The following is a 15,066-nucleotide window of genomic DNA, read 5'->3' as shown; positions in this document are numbered from 1 at the left end:
TTTATTCCTACAAAGGGATTTTGCTTAAATTGAAGTTTATATTGAATGTGTTACTTTTTTCTCCATAGTTTGGTCTTTTGCTTTTGTATTTATGGGAATTATATATTTTGAAACAAATAGGATTTTTATAATATGGGATTATGTTTTCTGCTAAAATGGTCAATAAAAAAGAAACCCAAAATCGTAGTTCTCTTTGTGATGGAAGCCAAAATGTATTGTCATTTGGCAACGAAACCAAGAATTTCACATATTACAAGTCGATAGGAAATTACTTCAACACCAAAAACAGATTGGTTTCACTGGGGATTGAACCCAGGACCTTCTGCGTGTGAAGCAGACGTGATGACCACTACACTATGAAACCTTTGAAATCCTGCAAAGTAATGGCAATTAGAGACGAGTTTTGACCGCCAGGGGAAAAAAAAACAAATTCGTAGCTCTGTTGGTGATGGAAGCTAAAACATCCTGTTATTCGGCAACAAAGCCTAGAACTTTATATACTGCAGGTTGATAGGGGATTATTTCAACACCAAGAACTCATGGGTTTCACTGGGGATTGAACCCAGGACCTTCTGCGTGTGAAGTAGACGTGATGACCACTCCACTATGAAAGCTGTGAAATCCTGCAAAGTAATGGCATTTAGAGACGAGTTTTGACCGCCAGGGGAAAAAAAAAAATAATTTGTAGTTCTGTTTGTGATGGAAGCCAAAACATCCCGTCATTCGGCAACAAAGCCGAGAACTTCATATATTGTAGTTGGATAGCGTATTATTTCAACACTAAGACCATATTGGTTTCAATGGGGATTGAACCCAGGACCTTCTGCGTGTTAAGCAGACGTGATGACCACTACACTATGAAACCTGACGAAAATTTACTGTGTATTGGCTAGCAGAGCAGAATTGTGACTGACTGGGCCTTTTTATTGCTGAAGGAAAGTATTTTTGGTTAAAGAAACATTTACAATTTTTATTACATATATTACCAGTTTTATTCCTACAAAGGGATTTTGCTTAAATTGAAGTTTATATTCAATGTGTTACTTTTTTTCTAAATAGTTTTGTCTTTTGCTTTTGTATTTATGGGAACTATATATTTTGAAACAAACAGGATTTTTATAATATGGGATTATGTTTTCTGCTAAAATGGTCAATAAAAAAGAAACCCAAAATCGTAGTTCTTTTGGTGATGGAAGCCAAAATATATTATCAGTTGGCAACAAAACCAAGAATTTCATATATTACAGGTGTATAGCATATTAATTCAACAGCGAAAACAGCTTGTTTTTACTGGGGATTGAACCCAGGACCTTCTGCGTGTGAAGCAGACGTGATGAAAACTACACTATGAAACCTTTGAAATCCTGCAAAGTAATGTCAATTAGAGACGAGTTTTGACCGCCAGGGGAAAAAACAACAAATTCATAGCTCTGTTGGTGATGGAAGCTAAAACATCCTGTTATTCGGCAACAAAGCCAAGAACTTTATAGATTGCAGGTTGATAGGATATTATTTCAACACCAAGAACACATGGGTTTCACTGGGGATTGAACCTAGGCCTTCTGCGCATAAAGCAGACGTGATTTCCACTACACTATGAAACCTTTGAAATACTGCAAAGTAATGGCAATTAGAGACGAGTTTTGACCGCCAGGGGAAAAAACAACAAATTCGTAGCTCTGTTGGTGATGGAAGCTAAAACATCCCGTTATTCGGCAACAAAGCCAAGAACTTTATATATTGCAGGTTGATATGGAATTATTACAACACCATGAACACATGGGTTTCACTGGGGATTGAACCTAGGCCTTCTGCGCATAAAGCAGACGTGATTTCCACTACACTATGAAACCTTTGAAAGCCTGCAAAGTAATGGCAATTAGAGACGAGTTTTGACCGCCAGGGAAAAAAAACAAAACAAATTCGTAGCTCTGTTGGTGATGGAAGCTAAAACATCCCGTTATTCGGCAACAAAGCCAAGAACTTTATAGATTGCAGGTTGATAGGATATTATTTCAACACCAAGAACACATGGGTTTCACTGGGGATTGAACCTAGGCCTTCTGCGCATAAAGCAGACGTGATTTCCACTACACTATGAAACCTTTGAAATCCTGCAAAGTAATGGCAATTAGAGACGAGTTTTGACCGCCAGGGGAAAAAACAACAAATTCGTAGCTCTGTTGGTGATGGAAGCTAAAACATCCCGTTATTCGGCAACAAAGCCAAGAACTTTATATATTGCAGGTTGATATGGAATTATTACAACACCATGAACACATGGGTTTCACTGGTGATTGAACCTAGGCCTTCTGCGCATAAAGCAGACGTGATTTCCACTACACTATGAAACCTTTGAAAGCCTGCAAAGTAATGGCAATTAGAGACAACTTTTGACCGCCAGGGAAAAAAAAACAAAACAAATTCGTAGCTCTGTTGGTGATGGAAGCCAAAACATCCCATCATTCGGCAACAAAGCCAAGAACTTCATATATTGTAGTTTAATTGGGTATTATTTCAACACCAAGAACAGATTGGATTTACTGGGGATTGAACGCAGGACCTTCTGCGTGTTAAGCAGACGTGATGACCACTACTCTATGAAACCTGATGGAAAGTTGCTGTGTATTGGCTAGCAGAGCAGAATTGTGACTGACAGGGCCTTTTTATTGCTGAAGGAAAGTATTTTTGGTTAATGAAACATTTACAATTGTTATTACATATTTTACCAGTTTTATTCCTACAAAGGGATTTTGCTTAAATGGAAGTTTACATTGAATGTGTTACTTATTTCTACATTTTTTAGTCGTTTGCTTTTGTATTTAAAGGAACTATATATTTTGAAACAAACAGGATTTTTATAATATGGGATTATGTTTTCTGCTAAAATGGTCAATAAATTAGAAACCCAAAATCGTAGTTCTCTTGGTGATGGAAGCCAAAATATATTATCAGTTGGCAACAAAACCAAGAATTTCATATATTACAGGTTGATAGCAAAATACTTCAACAGCAAAAACAGCTTGTTTTTACTGGGGATTGAACCCAGTACCTTCTGCGTGTGAAGTAGACGTGATGACCACTCCACTATGAAAGCTGTGAAATTGTGCAAAGTAATGGCATTTAGAGACGAGTTTTGACCGCCAGGGGAAAAAAAAAATAATAATTTGTAGTTCTGTTTGTGATGGAAGCCAAAACATCCCATCATTCGGCAACAAAGCCGAGAACTTCATATATTGTAGTTGGATAGCGTATTATTTCAACACTAAGAACAGATTGGTTTCACTGGGGATTGAACCCAGGACCTTCTGCGTGTTATGCAGACGTGATGACCACTACACTGTGAAACTTGATGAAAAGTTACTGTGTATTGGCTAGCAGAGCAGAATTGTGACTGACGGGGCCTTTTTATTGCTGAAGGAAAGTATTTTTGGTTAATGAAACATTTACAATTTGTATTACATATTTTACCAGTTTTATTCCTACTAAGGGATTTTGCTTAAATTGAAGTTTATATTGAATGTGTTACTTTTTTCTCCATAGTTTGGTCTTTTGCTTTTGTATTTATGGGAACTATATATTTTGAAACAAACAGGATTTTTATAATGCAAAAGAAACAGGAGAGCAGATGTGGTTGAAATGCAAAAGAGAATGACAAATTTTATTACATCATAAAAAACAGTTTTTAGATGTAGCACAGAAAAATACATATAGGTGCAACAACAGAGGGCACCTTGGCACATAAACAGTTAATCAGAATTAACAAGGCAAGTAGAATACATAAGACAACAAGTATACAGCACAGATGGCAAAAAATACAAAGTTACATGCCAGGTGATACCAGAGAACAATAGCTGGTGTGCAAGATAAGATAAAATTATACAGCACACTGGGTTTGTCAGTATATGCAAGCAATGATACATATCAGTGGCTAAATATATGCAAACACTGCTCACCAGCATGCCAGGTGATACCAGAGAACAATAGCTGGTGTGCAAGATAAGATAAAGTTATACAGCACACTGGGTTTGTCAGTATATGCAAGCAATGATACATATCAGTAGCTAAATATATGCAACACTGCTCACCAGCATGCCAGGTGATACCAGAGAACAATAGCTGGTGTGCAAGATAAGATAAAGTTATACAGCACACTGGGTTTGTCAGTATATGGAAACAATGATATATACCAGTGGCTAAAAAAATGTAAACACCGCTCACCAGCAATGATATAAAGTGCCAGATAAGTGCAGGAGCCAGAGACCAAAAGATCCCCCTCAGAAGCAAGATAACGCGCGTTTCAGGTCTTGTTAGTATAACCCTTCATCAGACCAAGGAGGGGTGGTGACTCATCTGTTCCCAGAAGCTTTAATAGACCATATGGTTCATCACATGGATCGGACCGGCCAGTCAGTGCAGGTGCATAGGAAGTTGCGCATGAGATGTAACACCTAATATCAAATGTCCGACTACCATCTGCGGTGGAAAAGGTCTTACTGCGAGAGACATTGGTGCACGCAAGACAGCGACCGCAGGGAAAACACCCGCGAATAGGATTAGTAGAACCAAAGGGATGGGAAATCACAGGAACAAAATGACTATGTACGAGAAAATCTCGTAGATTTTTGGAACGGCATGCCGTCATTAGAGGATAATCAGGGACCAAATCCCTTAGGGTAGGATCAGATTTTAGTATCGGCCAGTGTTTGTTTAATATGGCACGCATGTTATGCCATTCATGGTTGCACGCAGATATGAATCGAGCCTCTCCTGCCCCCGTATTCGCCTGACTAGATGGCTGCAGAAGCTCCTGTTGATTGGTATTCTTTGCCCTATTGTACCCCTTCTTTATGACACGACGGCTATATCCCCTATTAACTAATCTCGATGTTAGATCATTGGCCTGGGACTGAAAATTATCAGATGTAGAGCATATCCGCCTCATTCTGAGAAATTGCCCAACCGGGATGGCTTGGATGGTACTAACAGGATGAGAAGATGAGGCATGTAAAAGGGAGTTGACCGAGGTAGGCTTCCTAAAGACATTCGTCTGTAGTTGCCGACCACGGTCAACTCCAATCATAATATCCAAAAAATCAATAGACTGTAAATCATATCTAAAAGTGAGCTTAAGGTTCAATGAATTATGGTTTAAAACACCCATAAAGTCCGAGAGCTGCTCCACGGTACCCTGCCACAAAGCAAAAACATCATCAATATATCTTAACCAGCAATGCGCATGGGTAGCGGCCGGCACGCCCTCGTCGCCAAAAATGCCCCTCTCCCAATGGCCGAGGAACATATTAGCGTACGAAGGCGCACAGGCCGCGCCCATCGCAGTGCCTCTGGTCTGTAAATTAAAACCGGTCTTTGAAAATGAAGAAATTGTGTGTCAGGATAAAGTGGAGCAGCTCCAGGATCAGCTCACACAAATGGCCATCACGGTTGGTATTGCTCAGAAAGAAGCGGACTGCCTCCAGACCATCATCATGGTTAATATTGGTATAAAGTGACTCTATGTCCGGCGTGACAAGAAGGGTATCAGAATCCACAAAAATCCCGTCGACCCTATTCAGGACGTCCGTCATATCCTTAACATAAGATGGCAATGTTTCCACAAGAGGTTTTAAATAATAGTCGATAAAGCGACAGACAGGGTCGCATAAGCCATCTATGCCGGATACGATAGGGCGCCCCGGAGGGTGTTTGGGATTCTTGTGGATCATGGGCAGGAGATAAAAGGTGGGGATTTTGGGAGATGCAACGAAGAGGCCATCAAAAACCTTCTTTGTTATAATTCCTTCATCCAAAGCCCCCTGCAAGATCCGGTATAGCAAATCTGAGAAGGGGAATGTATAATTAATAGGATTTTTATAATATGGGATTAAGTTTTCTGCTAAAATGGTCAATAAAAATGAAACCCAAAATCGTAGTTCTCTTGGTGATGGAAGCCAAAATGTATTGTCATTTGGCAATGAAACCAAGAATTTCATATATTACAAGTCGATAGGAAAATACTTCAAAACCAAAAATAGATTGGTTTCACTGGGGTTGAACCCAGGACCTTCTGCGTATGAAGCAGACGTGATGACCTCTACACTATGAAACCTTTGAAATCCTGCAAAGTAATGTCAATTAGAGACGAGTTTTCATCGCCAGGGGAAAAAAAACAAATTCGTAGCTCTGTTGGTGATGGAAGCTAAAACATCCCGTCATTCGGCAACAAAGCCAAGAACTTCATATATGGTAGGTTGATAGCACTACACTATGAAACCTGATGGAAAGTTACTGAGTATTGGCTAGCAGAGCCGAATTGTGACTGACGGGGCCATTTTATTGCTGAAGGAAAGTATTTTTGGTTAATGAAACATTTATAATTTTTATTATATATTTTACCAGTTTTATTCCTACAAAGGGATTTTGCTTAAATTGAAGTTTACATAGAATGTGTTACTTTTTTCTACATAGTTTAGTCGTTTGCTTTTGTATTTAAAGAAACTATATATTTTGAAACAAACAGGATTTTTATAATATGGGATTATGTTTTCTGCTAAAATGGTCAATAAAAAAGAAACCCAAAATCGTAGTTCTCTTGGTGATGGAAGCCAAAATATATTATCAGTTGGCAACAAAACCAAGAATTTCATATATTACAGGTTGATAGCAAATTACTTCAACAGCGATAACGGCAATAACGGCTTGTTTTTACTGGGGATTGAACCCAGGACCTTCTGCGTGTGAAGTAGACGTGATGACGACTCCACTATGAAACCTGTGAAATCCTGCAAAGTAATGGCATTTAGAGACGAGTTTTGACCGCCAGGGGAAAAAAAATAATAATTTGTAGTTCTGTTTGTGATGGAAGCCAAAACATCCCGTCATTCGGCAACAAAGCCGAGAACTTCATATATTGTAGTTGGATAGCGAATTAATTCAACACTAAGAACAGATTGGTTTCACTGGGGATTGAACCCAGGACCTTCTGCGTGTTAAGCATACGTGATGACCACTACACTATGAAACCTGATGAAAATTTACTGTGTATTGGCTAGCAGAGCAGAATTGTGACTGACCGGGCCTTTTTATTGCTGAAGGAAAGTATTTTTGGTTAATGAAACATTTACAATTTTTATTACTTATTTTACCAGTTTTATTCCTACAAAGGGATTTTGCTTAAATTTTAGTTTATATTGAATGTGTTAATTTTTTCTCCATAGTTTGGTCTTTTGCTTTTGTATTTATGGGAACTATATATTTTGAAACAAACAGGATTTTTATAACATGGGATTATGTTTTCTGCTAAAATGGTCAATAAAAAAGAAACGCAAAATCGTAGTTCTCTTGGTGATGGAAGCCAAAATATATTATCAGTTGGTAACAAAACTAAGAATTTCATATATTACAGGTTGATAGCAAATTACTTCAACAGCGATAACGGCAATAACGGCTTGTTTTTACTGGGGATTGAACCCAGCACCTTCTGCGTGTGAAGTAGACGTGATGACGACTCCACTATGAAACCTGTGAAATCCTGCAAAGTAATGGCATTTAGAGACGAGTTTTGACCGCCAGGGGAAAAAAAATAATAATTTGTAGTTCTGTTTGTGATGGAAGCCAAAACATCCCGTCATTCGGCAACAAAGCCGAGAACTTCATATATTGTAGTTGGATAGCGAATTAATTCAACACCAAGAACAGATTGGTTTCACTGGGGATTGAACCCAGGACCTTCTGCGTGTTAAGCATACGTGATGACCACTACACTATGAAACCTGATGAAAATTTACTGTGTATTGGCTAGCAGAGCAGAATTGTGACTGACGGGGCCTTTTTATTGCTGAAGGAAAGTATTTTTGGTTAATGAAACATTTACAATTTTTATTACTTATTTTACCAGTTTTATTCCTACAAAGGGATTTTGCTTAAATTTTAGTTTATATTGAATGTGTTAATTTTTTCTCCATAGTTTGGTCTTTTGCTTTTGTATTTATGGGAACTATATATTTTGAAACAAACAGGATTTTTATAACATGGGATTATGTTTTCTGCTAAAATGGTCAATAAAAAAGAAACGCAAAATCGTAGTTCTCTTGGTGATGGAAGCCAAAATATATTATCAGTTGGCAACAAAACCAAGAATTTCATATATTACAGGTTGATAGCAAATTACTTCAACAGCAATAACGGCTTGTTTTTACTGGGGATTGAACCTAGGACCTTCTGCATGTGAAGCAGACGTGATGACAACTACACTATGAAACCTTTGAAATCCTGCAAAGTAATGGCAATTAGAGACAAGTTTTGACCGCCAGGGGAAAAAAAACAAATTCGTAGCTCTGTTGGTGATGGAAGCTAAAACATCCCGTTATTCGGCAACAAAGCCAAGAACTTTATAGATTGCAGGTTGATAGGATATTATTTCAACACCAAGAACACATTTGTTTCACTGGGGATTGAACCCAGGGCCTTCTGCGTGTAAAGCAGACGTGATTTCCACTACACTATGAAACCTTTGAAAGCCTGCAAAGTAATGGCAATTAGAGACGAGTTTTGACCGCCAGGGAAAAAAAACAAATTCGTAGCTCTGTTGGTGATGGAAGCTAAAACATCCCGTCATTCGGCAACAAAGCCAAGAACTTCATATATGGCAGGTTGATAGCACTACACTATGAAACCTGATGGAAAGTTACTGTGTATTGGCTAGCAGAGCCGAATTGTGACTGATGGGGCCTTTTTATTGCTGAAGGAAAGTATTTTTGGTTAATGAAACATTTATAATTTTTATTATATATTTTACCAGTTTTATTCCTACAAAGGGATTTTGCTTAAATTGAAGTTTACATAGAATGTGTTACTTTTTTCTACATAGTTTAGTCGTTTGCTTTTGTATTTAAAGAAACTATATATTTTGAAACAAACAGGATTTTTATAATATGGGATTATGTTTTCTGCTAAAATGGTCAATAAAAAAGAAACCCAAAATCGTAGTTCTCTTGGTGATGGAAGCCAAAATATATTATCAGTTGGCAACAAAACCAAGAATTTCATATATTACAGGTTGATAGCAAATTACTTCAACAGCGATAACGGCAATAACGGCTTGTTTTTACTGGGGATTGAACCCAGTACCTTCTGCGTGTGAAGTAGACGTGATGACGACTCCACTATGAAACCTGTGAAATCCTGCAAAGTAATGGCATTTAGAGACGAGTTTTGACCGCCAGGGGAAAAAAAAATAATAATTTGTAGTTCTGTTTGTGATGGAAGCCAAAACATCCCGTCATTCGGCAACAAAGCCGAGAACTTCATATATTGTAGTTGGATAGCGAATTAATTCAACACTAAGAACAGATTGGTTTCACTGGGGATTGAACCCAGGACCTTCTGCGTGTTAAGCATACGTGATGACCACTACACTATGAAACCTGATGAAAATTTACTGTGTATTGGCTAGCAGAGCAGAATTGTGACTGACGGGGCCTTTTTATTGCTGAAGGAAAGTATTTTTGGTTAATGAAACATTTACAATTTTTATTACTTATTTTACCAGTTTTATTCCTACAAAGGGATTTTGCTTAAATTTTAGTTTATATTGAATGTGTTAATTTTTTCTCCATAGTTTGGTCTTTTGCTTTTGTATTTATGGGAACTATATATTTTGAAACAAACAGGATTTTTATAACATGGGATTATGTTTTCTGCTAAAATGGTCAATAAAAAAGAAACGCAAAATCGTAGTTCTCTTGGTGATGGAAGCCAAAATATATTATCAGTTGGCAACAAAACCAAGAATTTCATATATTACAGGTTGATAGCAAATTACTTCAACAGCAATAACGGCAATAACGGCTTGTTTTTACTGGGGATTGAACCTAGGACCTTCTGCATGTGAAGCAGACGTGATGACAACTACACTATGAAACCTTTGAAATCCTGCAAAGTAATGGCAATTAGAGACAAGTTTTGACCGCCAGGGGAAAAAAAACAAATTCGTAGCTCTGTTGGTGATGGAAGCTAAGACATCCCGTTATTCGGCAACAAAGCCAAGAACTTAATAGATTGCAGGTTGATAGGATATTATTTCAACACCAAGAACACATTTGTTTCACTGGGGATTGAACCCAGGGCCTTCTGCGTGTAAAGCAGACGTGATTTCCACTACACTATGAAACCTTTGAAAGCCTGCAAAGTAATGGCAATTAGAGACGAGTTTTGACCGCCAGGGAAAAAAAAAAACAAATTCGTAGCTTTGTTGGTGATGGAAGCCAAAACATCCCATCATTCGTCAACAAAGCCAAGAACTTCATATAGTGTAGTTTAATTGGGTATTATTTCAACACCAAGAACAGATTGGTTTTACTGGGGATTGAACCCAGGACCTTCTGCGTGTGAAGCAGACGTGATAAAAACTACACTATGAAACCTTTGAAAGCCTGCAAAGTAATGGCAATTAGAGACGAGTTTTGACCGCCAGGGAAAAAAAAAACAAATTCGTAGCTCTGTTGGTGATGGAAGCCAAAACATCCCATCATTCGGCAACAAAGCCAAGAACTTCATATATTGTAGTTTAATTGGATATTATTTCAACACCAAGAACAGATTGGTTTTACTGGGGATTGAACGCAGGACCTTCTGCGTGTTAAGCAGACGTGATGACCACTACTCTATGAAACCTGATGGAAAGTTACTGTGTATTGGCTAGCAGAGCAGAATTGTGACTGACGGGGCCTTTTTATTGCTGAAGGAAAGTATTTTTGGTTAATGAAACATTTACAATTGTTATTACATAACCTCGTCGTCAGTAGCATCCTCCTCCACCTCCTCTGCTGACCTCATCGACTGGCTGACTTTGGTTTGACAGTAAGTGTTGTCTCCAACCTCATCAATAACCCTGTGTGTTTTCATTCCCCTCGTCCTGAGTCCTCCGAGACAACCTCTTCCTGCCCTGACCGAATAGTAAAGTTGTCCTTCCAATCAGGTATCTGTGCTCCTCATCATGTTCCCCATTGTCTCCACCAGGAGGATTTAATTTTTGGAAATGAGGGTGTAGATTAGGCACAGCACCTTCTTCATCGGGGCCTGGATCCCAGTCACAAAGCTTCAGGATATCTGCGCAGATCATTTCCCCTGTCTCATGGAACTCGCTACCTCAACACGTTAGATTATATGCTACACACGCAAGCTTCAAACTGAATCTGAAAACTCATCTGTTCAGAAATGACTATAACCTTCAATGACACCACCACCATACGTACTTGACGCTCAACCTAAACAACTCCTACTGTCTCCTCCCAAAAATCCTTTAGAATGTAATCCCGCAAGGGCAGGGCCCTCTTCCCTCTGTACCAGTCTGTCTATAGTTACTTGTATATGTATTCTGTATATAACCCCCTTCTCATGTACAGCACCATGGAATCAATGGTGCTCTATAAATCAATAATAATAAAAATAATAATAACTTCCTTGTCTGTACTCATTGCAGCTTTGGAGCAGACCTCTGATTCCCAGGCTATAGTGCGACTGAACAGCTATGCAAACTCAGCAGGGCTGGTGGAAACTTGAGAGCTGTTAGGAAGCAAGTGCGATTGGATTGACACCACAGAGGAATGGAGTATTTGGGATCTTTAAATTGGGGTGGAGGAGAGGCCACTTTATGGAGCAATTCAGATCCATTGAAGCAGCTGCTGATTTGGCCTCATCTACATTTGTTAGCGATGGTCGTGTCCATGAAAAAAGGGATCATATCAGATTATCCATGGGAAGAAGTACACCTGTTCTTTTTGATGTTATTTGTTGTTACAAAACGGTGACGCCTTAAACGCAAGCAGCCTGCTGCGGTTTCAGTTGCGCCCAGGCATCAGCTGCCATGTAGGCCTGTGCCTCGGGTTGTCCAGCTGGCTGCTTTCTCCTCCACGTCTAAGTGTGGAGAGGCAGCTAGTGCGCATGCGTGTGCCGATTTACCACAGCCGCAGCCTAACTCCAGTGTTTCGCCTAGTGAGTATGCTCAGCCTGACTGTGCCATTCCTGAGGCTAAGTCTTCATTTCGGGCTACAGCGCATGCTCCCACGCTTAGTGCGAAAAGCCTCTTTGCACAGGTACTTGCACTCCGTGCCGGGTCTAAGTCCTGTGTTGTGCCTAGACACCATGCTAAAGCTGATAGTCTTTTATCAGAGACTGTATTTCATGCAACTGACCATGGTCAGGCACTTACTGCATCAGAAACTAGGTCCGGTAATGAACTCTTTGGCCCTGCCCCTGATGTGGGGGGCCCATTTAGACCACAGGGCATCAGGTGTCCTGACGATGTGGCCAGGACACTCCCAAATGGCTTGCAGAGGCCCGCCCCTATGACTTGTCACCGCATTATTGATGGTCAGACGATGACTGGTGAGGTGTTTGGGTCATGGCAGCCATGAGGTCATCATTGAAGTTGCGGTTCCAAATAGGACGCTAGTTATGCCACTCATGACGTGTCACTCTACTTTTGTCTCCAGGAGGTGCATTGTGGTTCACCCTGGTTTGGGGCGGACCCAGGTTATAAAAGGGGCTGGAGCCAACAAGGAGGTGCGCAGTCTTCTATTATGCTCCGAAAGAGCACACCTCCATGTGTTGAACCCATTGCGGCTTTAGGCCACAGGTAGGCAGGGATAGGGTGTCGATGCAGGCCACCACCACAGTTGGTAACGCAGAACGGTTAAGACCAGCTCCTGTCCTACCAGTCCTGCTTGTGCAGCCCAGTGGCTTTAACAGGCCTGCTGCTGCTGATGCGCCTGCTGTCCACAGGTGTGCCCCTACGCACACGGTCAGCGTACTCAATGGCCACTGTGTTGTTAACAGGGAGTTCCTGGGCTGGGTGGGCATGTGGACCCTGTGACGCTAACAGGGCTCCCAGTCTCCAGATCCGAATGGCGTCTAACTCGGTTCAGGCTACTATTAGTTTCATAGCCACACAGCTCTGTATCCTCCACCAAACCTTCCAGTTGCCAACCTCTCCTTTTCCAACTGGGAGCACGGTGGACACTGACTGCTGATGGGGATATATACCTTTCTCTTTCTTTTCTTATTAATTTTCGTTATATAGCGGTAACATAGTATATACCACTTTATCCAAATCTGCCAGTCCCACTGTAACAGATGGTGTTTCTTCAGCAAATGTTACTGTTGCTTAACCACCAAATCCACGGACCAAAACTTTTTTCCCCTTTCCAACACACCTGTTCCCCTTTCCACCAGCATCGGTCCTTTTTCAACTCATTTTGGTATATGACCAAAAGTGCAACTCTGCTGGGACACCGTACTCAACGCCATCTCAGCACAGCAGCCAGCCCTCGGTCCCTCAGATGTGGACAAGTAAAAGACCATTTCCTCCTATCCATGACAAAGCGTTGAGATTCACTCTGTGCAGCACTGGTGTTTAATGGAAAAGCAGATCTAAGATTGCGTACCACATTCTGCAGATACTCCTGTATACGTGCGTCCATTTCGATGGCAGGAATTATTTCGCCAAATTTTGTCTTGTACCGGGGATCTAACAGTGTGGCAACCCAGTATTCTGGATTACTTTGAATTCGTACAATCCGAGGGTCATGTTGTAGGTAGTGCAGCAAGAAGGCGCTCATGTGTCTTGTGCATCCAGGAGGACCAAGTCCTTGGTGTGTTGGTGGCAGAGAGGTGAGAATCGTGCCTCCTTCCTCTGCCCTCTCCCCACAACCTCGCACAACCGAAATGTGAGCAAGCTCTCACTCATCTGCTGAGTCTTCCATGCCCATCGCCAGTTCGTCCTCCATTTTTTCATGGGCTCCTGCACCTTCCTCAACACTTTTTGCTGATACTATGCGCCCTTGTTAATCCCTCTCCCTCACCATGACTGCCGCATAGGTGCCGCTGACCATCTGGACCTCGTAGATCTTGTTATCCCTTCCGCATATGACTCCTCCTGTACTTCCTCCCCTTCCTCTTGTCCCAACACCTGACTCCGAATAATAATTACAGTGTGCTCCATCATGTAGATGACCAGAATTTTCACGCTGAGAATGACATTGCCAGTGCTAAACATCTTCGTCGACATTTGTAAACTGTGTAGCAGGGTGCATAGGTCCTTGATCTGACACCACTCCAGCAGCGTGATCTGCACCACCTCTGGATCAAGTTATCCCAGGCTATATGTCATAACGTATTGCAGCAGGGTTCGGCGGTGCTGCCACAAACGCTGCAACATGTGCAGATTCAAATTCCTGCGTGTGGGCACATCGCATTTCAGGCGTTTAACCACCATACCTAAAGACTTCTGTAGCGACGATAGTTGTTGAGCTGCTGTGTGCGCACGATGGAAGTGAGCACATAGCGAGCGTGCCCGCTGCACAAGGCCATGTAGGCCGGGATGGTGTTTTAAAAATTGCTGGAGAATTAGGTTCAACACGTGAGCCATACAAGGCACGTGTGTCACATTGCCCTGACGATGGCCCGCAGCCAGGTTTGCATCATTGCCGCACACGGCTGTTAAGTCACCAACGGAGTACGCTCCGTCAATTTGTACTCCGGTCGCCAGGTGACAACGTGTTCCTTTCATGCATAGTGCTGATGATGGGAGAGGAGTCGATGCCAGCGGCGCAGGTGGACGCAGGTTATGCTCACCCACTGGGCTGCATTACCTTGACAGATGCAGAATCTCTGGCTGAATGTAGCTGGTGGGTATCTCACAGATGAAATACCATTATTCAGCTACAACCAATGGGAAGACACCACACCTTTTTTTTTATGCCCATCCTGTCTGCAGACCACTGCCAGACATAGCTATGAACCTCTGGTTAATTTTACCCCCAGTTCAGTTTTATGATTTTGTGTGCTTGTTACCTGACTACTTTTCCTGCTTGCTGTTTATGTACCTTGTTGGCCGATCCGCATTTCACCTCTGCTTGTTTTCTGATTAAGTCCTGGCCGTCCCATTCTGTTCCTGTTCCTCAATTAATGTTTTGACCCTGCCAGTCTACTATTCTCTGGAACTGCAGCCTTCCACAGGTATTAATCACCTTGGGCCCTGTGTAATTCCTAATCCCTGTATAGGGG

At 41.2% G+C, this 15,066-nt stretch overlaps 4 non-coding genes across 4 annotated transcripts; all 4 read right to left on the bottom strand.

Annotated features, from left to right (window-relative positions):
* Positions 1 to 291: 291 nt before the first annotated feature.
* On the bottom strand, positions 292 to 364 carry TRNAV-CAC (transfer RNA valine (anticodon CAC)). The gene has a single exon. It is a non-coding gene; the product is annotated as a tRNA-Val (tRNA).
* A 1,168-nt stretch (positions 365 to 1,532) lies between these two features.
* TRNAI-UAU (transfer RNA isoleucine (anticodon UAU)) lies at positions 1,533 to 1,604 on the bottom strand. The gene has a single exon. It is a non-coding gene; the product is annotated as a tRNA-Ile (tRNA).
* A 177-nt stretch (positions 1,605 to 1,781) lies between these two features.
* Positions 1,782 to 1,853, bottom strand: TRNAI-UAU (transfer RNA isoleucine (anticodon UAU)). The gene has a single exon. It is a non-coding gene; the product is annotated as a tRNA-Ile (tRNA).
* A 180-nt stretch (positions 1,854 to 2,033) lies between these two features.
* TRNAI-UAU (transfer RNA isoleucine (anticodon UAU)) lies at positions 2,034 to 2,105 on the bottom strand. Its single transcript has one exon. It is a non-coding gene; the product is annotated as a tRNA-Ile (tRNA).
* Between the last annotated feature and the right edge of the window lie 12,961 nt (positions 2,106 to 15,066).

The sequence above is a fragment of the Anomaloglossus baeobatrachus genome, chromosome 2 (genome assembly GCF_048569485.1).
Source record: "Anomaloglossus baeobatrachus isolate aAnoBae1 chromosome 2, aAnoBae1.hap1, whole genome shotgun sequence".
In the NCBI taxonomy this organism is placed as follows: domain Eukaryota; kingdom Metazoa; phylum Chordata; class Amphibia; order Anura; family Aromobatidae; genus Anomaloglossus; species Anomaloglossus baeobatrachus.
The sequence above is the reverse complement of the archived record's forward strand: the minus strand, read 5'-3'. Positions and strand labels throughout refer to the sequence as shown.